At 38.6% G+C, this 10,439-nt stretch overlaps 1 long non-coding RNA gene across 1 annotated transcript; it reads left to right on the top strand.

The window, feature by feature from the left end:
• Positions 1-1,153: 1,153 nt before the first annotated feature.
• On the top strand, positions 1,154-4,038 carry LOC113361538. The gene is made up of 5 exons (XR_003365171.1): positions 1,154-1,412; positions 2,504-2,606; positions 3,044-3,200; positions 3,347-3,453; positions 3,764-4,038. It is a non-coding gene; the product is annotated as an uncharacterized LOC113361538 (long non-coding RNA).
• The last annotated feature ends 6,401 nt before the right edge of the window (positions 4,039-10,439 follow it).

Below are 10,439 nucleotides of genomic sequence, written 5' to 3'. Positions count from 1 at the left end.
CCCATCTGCTCATCAACCAAACCAACAATTTCAGCTTCAGAACTTCAGTTCACCACCAGGACTCATTTAATATCACTACCAGAATTCACTCAGTTCAGTTTCTTCTCAAACTTCGGAAACATCATCTTCTTAATAAACCCAAAATTCCTTCTCCACTAATCCACCAGATTTACTAACCACGGATCTGAGCTCTTCTTCTCATCTTCTTATCATCATTACCATCTTCGAATTCAATACCAGAAACAATTAGCAAAAACCCTAACAATTTCTATAATCAATTCCAAGCCCCAGATCCCTTGAGCTCAACCCACAAATAATGGGATTTAACTCTCAATTCGAGTGATACCCAACTCCAATCTTATCCATTAACCTCAATTTCTTCTTTAAATTCTTCCATTAAATCTTCCATGAACTGCAAGCTTCTTTTGTTGCTTTGTAAACACAGCAAAACCCCCAACCAACCTTCAATTCTTCATTTCTGGCAACAGCAACCTTTAACATAACACCAGATTCGAATTCAAATCAAACCTAACTTCAATTGCAGCAGATTCAGTTTCAATCTCCCCATGAATTCTCTCTGAACTGCAGTCGCCATCCTCTCTCGGTTTTCAGGTGGAAAAGAAAAGAGAAATGATGAGAAAATGATTCCTCACTGAATTCTAGGGCTTGTTTAGTAGAATGGATGCAACCAACACTACACCAAAACCAGGATTTTGTCACAGTGTAAGCTGTCACAGTTTATGTTTCAGTCACAGATACACCTGTGATATGTCCTGCAACAGTTACAACTGTTACTAAATTTTGTATTCGTGATAATAATTAGGAATATTAAATTCTTTTATTAGTCACAATAATATTTGTTGAAATTTTCGAAACACCAACAATTATAATCTAAAAATGACGATTCCACCAAAAAATTTCACCACATCTAAAACAACCCCAAATTTACCACTCTTAGAAATTTTCTTGTCACAATTTTCCCTGCATTTTCACAAACTAACAATTATATTGAATTTCTTAAATCAAATTTTATTTTTATTTTTATTTTAAATTTTCTTAATTTAAAGAATTGTTACTAAGACTAAGTCAACAAGTCATGACCAAGGTTACAAAAACAAAAAAAAAAACAAAAAAAGAAAAGAAAAGAAAAATGACTCAGAGTAATATCTTCTTCATTTGTTCTTTCCGCCATTAACACACTGGTAAAAAGAAACAGATCGAAAGTAAGACGTTTCACCAAAAACAAATCTGTGTTTGATTCAAATCTGATAAATCTTAGCTAGGTATGTATTCTGTTAATTATGTGGATCGATTTGACCTAAAATTCGAACGATGAAGATGAAGATGAATAAGATGGTTCAAAGTTAATTCTGCTGATGATAAATTTGAAATTTCGTTGATTCATCGACGAGGTAAGTGATTGAGTTCTCTATTTCTTCGGAATCAATTGATTATTTGTTTAGTTGTATGAAATTGGGTGAAAGATTCAGATGAAATTAGAGGGTATTTTGAATGTGTAGATTGATTAAAGGACTGATTTTTTGATGTGGGTTAGATTAGTTTAGATTGATTACAGAATTGAGTTTCTTAATTACTGTGAGATTCACAAATAGATAAATTTTTGTTAGAGCTGAAGCTCTGTTCTTCATCAATTGCATGTTTAGTAGAACTGAGCTGGTGTCCATATAGATTTACTGTGTTGAAAGTTATTTGTCCAAGAAGTTTATAGATATGGATGTAATGATGAATAAGATGTAACTTACTGAGCTTTGATAGAAAATCACCATGGACTATAGAGGATTTAGCAAACTTTTTAAAGGCATGTTATTTGGCAAATCACTAGGCCTGGCAAAGAACAATAACACCAAGAGAACTCAAATTTCCAGTAGAGAAATAGTGGCCTGGATTAGTTGGTGTATCAGAAAAACTAGTGATGATGATGATGTATTTAACTAGGACACACTGAAAATAGCTAGAATGTCACTTTGCTTTGCTTCTAAAAGAAGTTAACTAGGTTTCAACATTTGACTGTTTTGCTAACTGGAACAATTTGCCATAGTAGTGTTTGTTTGATTCTTTTTCGCTGTTAGTTGTTGTTCCATAGAAAAATCAAATCTGTACTGAAAGGAGGAAGTAGGTACCAAAACTTGCATTGCATGATGTAAATGTAATTTACATCTGAGATGTTCTACTGAACAACCGATGGTAAGCCTATGTTTTTTGGGTTTTGCTTCAATCTTTAGTTGTAGTGCTGTAGGTGGAGGGTTTATCTTTTGAAATCCACAACCAAGTGACCAACAATTTTTTTGTGGATTGTTTGAAATCTTGTGCAGCTTTGTGAGGCGGCTGGTTTGTTTCTTGCTTGGGTGTTATATCCCATTGTCTAGGAAAAAACAGAATGTGGCAAACAAAATCAAAATATGTAGAAACTAAATCCAAATTGCTGCACTTGTTAATTGGTACCTCACATATTTCACATAACTTGAGTTCCCTTATTGTGCAGGTCGTCTCAATTTTTCAGATTTGGTGGATGCTCCAGTTGCGATGAATCGGGAATGGGGAAAAAAGCATACCAGAAACAAGGATCTTTTCTTCAGCCAAGAGAAGTAAGTTAACTGATTGTGAGACTGCTTCTGGTATAGATTTTTCTTCTTCTACCTCTGGACTTGTTGGATTTGGTATAGTTATTGATCACTTATTTCCAAGTGTTAACTCATTCAAGATCTAGATTTCAACTCAAATTCATGCAACTAACTGGGGATTTTTTCTAAATTGGGTAGTACAATAGGGAGAAATTCTGTGTGCAAGGAATCACAAGAGTGTAGAGCTGGAAGTATAGATTAGTTGGGTATTTTGATTTAGACTTCAATTGTTAATTAGTTGTTGTTCTGATGAATTTGTTGTTCGAAGTAAAGTAGATTTAGAAGTAATAGTTGTTAGCTAGGTTTAAGTTTGATGCCAGTGAACTTTATGTTATCTCTGACAGATCTTGTTTTATTAGTGTAGAGTATAACTTAATTGCTTAAGTTTGTGTGATGTGCAGGCAAGAAAGTTTGTGTGTAATGCTGAGAAAGTTCAAATTTTGGAAAATTGGTTATTTTGAGAAGCAGAGAGGTGAGGTACAGGGGCCAGTTGGTGGAATCATGACTGAGTGCAATAGTGAGGCACCTGTAGAGCATGTTCTTTCTCTAGAGAATGCAGTGAGTTGATCCTTGAATTTTGATAGTCCGACAACTTTATATATTTTGAAAAGTTGAAACTCATTCCTCCATCTTAGCCAAAACAGAACAGTAACAAGAGAAAAGAAAGGTTACATCCATTCTGACGTGGATGATAATTCTTGCAGGAATGTTGCATCTTTCTTTCCGCCTATGATGATGGTGCCGAGCTACGCGAGCTTCCTTGCCGACACCATTTTCACTGTGCCTGCATTACAGTCATGCTGTAATTACGGTGAGTGTTCTGTATCGGTGTCTTTTTGAAGTCGAAGTAACTAGGAGGATCTGCTGTGGACACCCTACATGCTGCAGCAGTCAAACAAATTTGTAATCGGATTAGTTCAATTTGTCCTGTGGTAGAAACTGTTTTTCTGTTAACGCCATCCCCCTCCTTTATCATGTGGTTTAAATTGATATACACTGGACAAGATCGAAATGAATGGTTGACTGAATGGATCTTTTCCCTTGCTTGTGGTACTCTACTTGAAACCTTAGCTCTTGCGAACATAAGAATGAAATTTCACTTTAATTTTCTGTTCTTGCAGGGAAGTGCTAAGAGGCTTGTGAAAGGTGCATTACAGGAAGCAACAAAGAAGAGAGAAATGAGATACTCGGATGTGAAGAAAATGGATTGTAGGATCTGTCGTTCTTTTTGAGGTCCTTTATCCTTTGTAAGCTACTTGGATGTGAAGAAAGCTACCACTTTTCAAGTTTCATTTCTTCTTTCTTATTGAGGTTTTTTATACTTTGTAAATTATTTTAAAAATTTTATTCAGAGATATTTCGGGTGATTAATAAAAATATGATTTCAACCATTTTTCTAGGATTCTATTTCGTTCTCAGATTTTGTTTCAGGTCCAGATTAAGTTGAACCAGAATGAGGTTCCCTTTATCTGGGGGCAAAATGGTCATTTTATGAAAATTCATATTAGTGACAGAATGAACATTTCACTAAGTTTAAAATAGTCACTTTTTGTGCAGTTTCTAAACATTTATTGCACTTGTTTTTTATAAGGATAGCCTGGTCATTTTCACAATTTCCAGAATATTTGTTGCATTTATTTCTGGTAAGGGTAATCTGATCTTTTAATAGACGTGTGTTCCAATCACGTTTGGTTCACACTATTCAGGGGTAAAATGGTCATTTTATAAAAATTCAAATTAGTGACGGAATGGACATTTAACTAACTTTTGGGAAAGGGGCAAAATAGTCATTTTCATAGTCTAGAATATTTATTGCACTTGTTTTTGATAAGGATAGCCTGGTCATTTTTATAATTTTCAGAATATTTGTTGCATTTATTTTTGGTAAAGGTAATCTGATCATTTTCATAGATGTGTGTTCGAATCACGTCTGGTTCACACTGTCCAGGGGCAAAATGGTCATTTTATAAAAATTCAAATTATTGGGGGTATGGACATTTAACTAACTTTTGGGAAAGGGGCAAAATAGTCATTTTCACAGTCTAGAATATTTATTGCACTTGTTTTGATGTGTGTTCGAATCACGTCTGGTTCACACTATCCATGGGCAAAATTGTCATTTTAGAAAAATTCAAATTACTGACGGAATGGACGTTTAACTAACTTTTGCACTTGTTTTGGATGAGGATAGCCTGGTCATTTTCATAATTTCCAGAATATTTGTTGCATTTATTTCTGGTAAAGGTAATCTGATCGGTTTCACAGTCTCAGGAATATTTAACACTCTTATTCTGGGAAGGGTAGTTTGGTCATTTCTATAGTTTTCATAATATTTGCAGCACTTATTCTGATAAGGGCAGTCTGGTCATTTTTATAATTTTCGAAATATTTGTTGTCCGTATTTCTGGTAAGGATAATATGGTCATTTTCACAGTCTCCGAAGTATTTACTGTACTTATTTTCAGTAAGGGTAATCTGGCCATTTTTATTCTCTCATAAATACTTGTTGCATTTTTTTCAAAGTAAGGGTAAGATGGTCATTTTCACATTCCCCAAAATATTTAGTGCACTTGTCTCCATTAAGGGTAAAATGGTCATTTTAATCGTCCACGGAATATTTGTTGCATTTATTCCGGTAAGGGTAGTTTGGTCTTTTTCCATTCACAGTCTTTAAAATACTTATTGTATTTATTTCTGATAAGGGTAGTTTGGTCATTTTCACAGACTCCGGGATATTTGATGTAGTTATACCGATAAGGGTAGTCTGGTCATTTCACACTCTTCAGTTCATCCAAATCAGAAACTCAGGTCTAACTCTGGTAATCTTTGAACCTGTGATGTTCAATTCTAATATATTTCGTCTCCAGTTGATCCGAATGAGAAACTCATGACTAAATCTAGGAATCTTTGAACCTGTGACGTTCAATTCTGATATATTTCGACTCCAGTTCATCCGATAGAGAAACTTAGGTCTAATCTTTGAACCTGTGATGTTCAATTCTGATATATTTTGTCTCAAGTTCATCCGAACGAGAAACTCAGGTCTAAATCTAGGAATCTTTGAACCTGTGATGTTCAATTCTGACATATATCGTCTCCAATTCATCCGAACGAGAAACTCGGGTCTAACTCTAGGAATCTTCGAATCTAGGATGTTCAATTCTGATATATTTTGTCTCCAGTTAATCCGAACGAGAAAATCGGATCTAAATCTAGGAAAATTTTGATATCTGAACGAGAAACTCGGGTATAACACTGGTAATCTTCGAACCTGAGATGTTCACTTCTGATAAATTTCTTTTCCAGTTCATCCGAACGAGAAAATCGGGTCTAACACTGGTAATCTTCGAACCTGAGTTGTTCAATTCTGATAAGTTTCTTCTCCAATTCATCTGAACGAGAAACTCGGGTCAAACACTGGTAATCTTCGAATCTGGGATGTTCAATTCTGATAAATTTCTTCTCCAGTTCATCCAAACGAGAAACCGTGTCTAACTCTAGTAATCTTTGAACACCAACCCTAAATAGGGTGGTCGCGCTGGTTGAAAGAAGCTCGATTGAGCTAGACTGTCCAAAACAGTCTTAAACACATCACAACCGTCCAACTCTGCCAGCCTTGTTGGACGGCTTAGATTGCTCCATGAATGATTAGGGAAGTGCTAGCACGCACACGGGCGGCCCCACGCCCCACTTTCCCCTTGCTCGAACGACTTGCCCATGGTGGGGCCATTGAGCAGTGAAACGTTCGCCCAAACCATGGCAGGTATGATGCTTTCAAACCCTAAATTGGCTCGCGGAAATTCACTAGTGTCTTAAATCGATCACGACCATCCAACTTAGCCAGCCTATTTGGATGGCTTAGATCACATTTAGGACCGTAAGGAAGGTACATATGCGTTCACCGTCAGCCCAACATGGGCCCCACGTGATTGACCTCTCCAAAGGAGGATCACGGCGTGCAAAACCGTTTGGCCAAAGTCACGTATGCGTGACTAATTCAAAACCCTAATTAGGGCTTGCGGCAATGCATATCTGTCGTAGTTCGATCATGACCGTCCATCTTTGCCAGCCTAAGCGGAGGGTGTAGATATAGACTCAAGAGGTCCCAATGATGTCAACGTGATCACCGTGGGACCACCTTTGCGTCTGACCGGCCGTCCTATGCAGACTAGGACTCGGCGTCTCGAAACGCGCGCCCCAAAGGTGGCATGCCATACAACTTTTAAACTCTTTGCGGAAATGTATTTCTGTCGCAAATCGATCACAGCCACTCATCTTTGCCGGTCAAGTTGAGCGGCCTAGATCGAATCTTTGTGGGACCGAGAGGTGTAGGCATGCACGCTAGTGAGCCGTCTCCACGCATGCCCAATCGGCCCACTCAAAAATAGCGCCAATGCTTGGATTCGATCAAGCCAAAGAGGGATGTTAGCGCACCTCTAAAAACCCTCAATTCTTTCAACAACAGCAAACATGTGTTGTAAATCATCTCGTTCGTCCAACTTTACCAGCTTGGTCGGACGGCTTGGATTAAAAATTAGGCAATCAATGAAGTGCCTCAATGATCGCCGTTGCCACCTTGTCACAGGGAGTGATCGACCAGATGATGGCCCACTCATGTAGCCTTCAAACGATCACTCGAAGATGGTTGGACGTGCTGATATTTTAACACGCTTAATCCGCGACTTACTCAATCAAGCTATAAAACAACGATGCTTCATGCATATCGATTGTTTTGAGCTGCTTGCTTAAAATCGATGCATTACATGCATCGAGCATGCACGATTTTTCATGAATATCAATTCCATAAATAACTTGGTTATTTAACCTAATAGCACCGCATGCTATTTCTTGCGGCGGGTCCCACGACTCGCTCATTCGAGACATCAAACATGTCACAAACTGGAGGATACTTACTGGGGTATTGGTCTGGTGGTTTACCGCGTGCGGCGTGCAACGCGCCCATTACGAGAACGTGTCAGGAGGCATGGACGGTTAACGATGATGAGGGAAGTGGGTAAAGGCGTGATCGTGCGACAATCACTTACACAACCCCACTACTCCATCACCACTTCCTCCACTTCCTATGAGATGAGGGTTGCACTCAAACGAATTGTATAAATAGGTTCTTCGACCTATCTTCAAGCAACACAGAGAAACCAAGTTGTTGTTAATACTGTATTGAGAAAACACGCAGAACTGATAGCTTACATTATGCAAGCCAGTTCAACGTTTTGATACAAGTCATAAACAACCAACACCTCCACAATCTCAATACCTTCTTAGCTTCCCTCCCTAAGATCAACCCCATCTCCTTCACTTTGTGACCGAAGCAAGTCTGGAACGACCATTTCTTGGTTTAGGCCAGAATTGTACAAATTGATCTCTCGAATCTAAAGTACTCCCGTGCAGTGCATTTGTTTAGGGTTTAGATTCGTTTCACGTCCACACACACCCAAATTTACCAAAACCAGCAGAAACATTTTTCACCCTCAAACAATTGGCGACCACAGTGGGAGATTGATCTCTCGGTTGCAAAATCAGTTTCTCAAGATTCATTCCAATTTTCTCAATTTCAAATGGGTATATCTTAGATTCAATTCAATCATTAAATTCAATTTAGGTTCAACAACCAATTTCAATTCCAGTGTTCCATTCACTAAGAAGCTTCACAAAAATGTTTTTTCAAGCAATGCTACTGGAAATACCTTGGATAGCTGAGCACCAGTAAATCTCCCAGATGAAAGGACCGGAAAGCCGCGTGGAGACACAACACGCGACTACTACTTAGAAGAACGCAACGGCTTCTCTCGAGATCCGGATGGAGCAATCACCTTTTCCAGCAATACCAAAAGTGTTGTATGGAGCAAGCCAAAAATTCCTCAAAGGGTCCACACCCAGAAAGACGAAGTGAAGATTCGCGTAGCCGTTGTTTCAGTATGGAGATAGTCGACAAAAAGTTCAACACCAGTGGAGTCCTGTGAAGACACCTGCAGAGGTCAAAAAAGAAAAGGTCTATCTCTATTCCACCACTGCTACCAATTTAAGATCAGGAGTATCCGCTATCACTTCATCAACAAAACGTGTAGATCCAGAATATGGTGTAATTCCGAGAATTCGTACATCTACATAACAAAGGAGGCTTGACACATCATCAAATCATCATAAAGGGTTCGCCTATTATGTCAACCCGGATAGGAGCGATCCCGGGACATCTTTAAGTCTACTGGAGCTGACACCTCAAGAGAACATCCTCAAGAAGATAACGATTCTCGCGTCATCATGTCGAGAAATAATCCGTAGTTTGGGCGAATCACTCAAGAATGTTTCAGCGAAACAACGAACATCCAAATGATCAAGAGATGACGAACCCGAGGTACTGCCACTGCCACAGATTCATTCACCGCTTTACCAGTGAATGCAACGTCCTGAAGCATATTCTCCAAAGAAATATTAACCCAGGAGAGTTACCCCCTTTCTCCAAAGATTAACGTGCGCAGTTTCATCGAAGTGATCGAACCAACTACGTGTTTCTCGAGGCGCGCCATAACAACTTGGATTCGAAGCGATCACCCTTGGAGAATTCAAGTCTCGTTCAAACGAGATCTTGTGAACAAGTAAGTTTCGTTAAACAATTTTACATTTTAAAAGGCTGTTGGGAACTTGACGCATACGTCCCACATCGAGGAAGGAAGTCAATGATGCAGTTGTTCTTAGACACCACATTATCTCTCTTTTACATGTTTCCCTTTTTATGCAACATTTGCAATTTTTACGAGATACTTAGAATGATCGAATTCAAAACCAGAATGCCGGCCTTCAGCCGATTCAAACATAATTCCTTTCAGAAAGTCATTCATAAAATCATCTCAAAAATAAACCAATTCAAAAATTCAATCACCTACTAGTTCAAAAACCAGAAAATCAAACTATGAAAAGAATTCCTTACAGCACTCAAGACACCTAAAAGGGAAATATAAAAGAGAAAATGCGCAAATATTCAAGGGAAGTCTTTCAACAATAACTCGTTCTTTTTGGAAAGAGCGCCTTTCATTTTGCGGAGAACAGCCTACTTCAGCTTCAATTCCAAGGATAGCCTCTCGATCTCCTCCTCTTTCCGAGAAATGAAGTCCACAGAGAAAACTTCGTTTGTTTCATCTTACAGCTTCTGGATTCTAGAAAACCCTTCATAGAACCAGGAAGCATTGAATTCAAACTTCATAAACACATCTCAGTGGAACTCCCAGTTTGAAACCACCTCCTCAGAAACAGTGCACCAGTCACGCTGCTCATGACATGAATGGAGGATAAAGCTTCTTCGACACGTCGGACCAACATGCAATACAACCTTCAGCCTTCTGTAAGCAGCTTCACTGAAGCAGCAAAAGGAAAACCACCAAGATACAACATCCTGCGCGTCCAAAACCAGCAACTCCAACCTCAGTACCACATGCACGACTACCACAATGATAAAACAACGTCCGAGATATATCATATATGGCTTGATGGCAACAAAATCGGTGAGAGACACTTTCATAATTTCGTCTCCAAGAAGTAGTTTCATTACCGAAGGAGGTTGCACCCGGGACTTAAGAGGTACATACGAACTCTCCATGTCAAGAGCTTCTTCATATTTGCACAACTTGTTAGTTAAGTCATCCGTATGAGGGAACTTCCCTACTCCTCAAAGACACGATCCAAAGATGATAGAGACAAAGGAGTGTAGATGGGGATTTCTCAACACTATCTATCTCAAAGATGCTGAATTTAGAGAGACACAATCACACTATCATTATGATT

This window comes from Papaver somniferum, chromosome 3 (genome assembly GCF_003573695.1).
Source record: "Papaver somniferum cultivar HN1 chromosome 3, ASM357369v1, whole genome shotgun sequence".
Lineage (NCBI taxonomy): Eukaryota > Viridiplantae > Streptophyta > Magnoliopsida > Ranunculales > Papaveraceae > Papaver > Papaver somniferum.
This window is presented reverse-complemented; position numbering and strand designations above follow the sequence as displayed.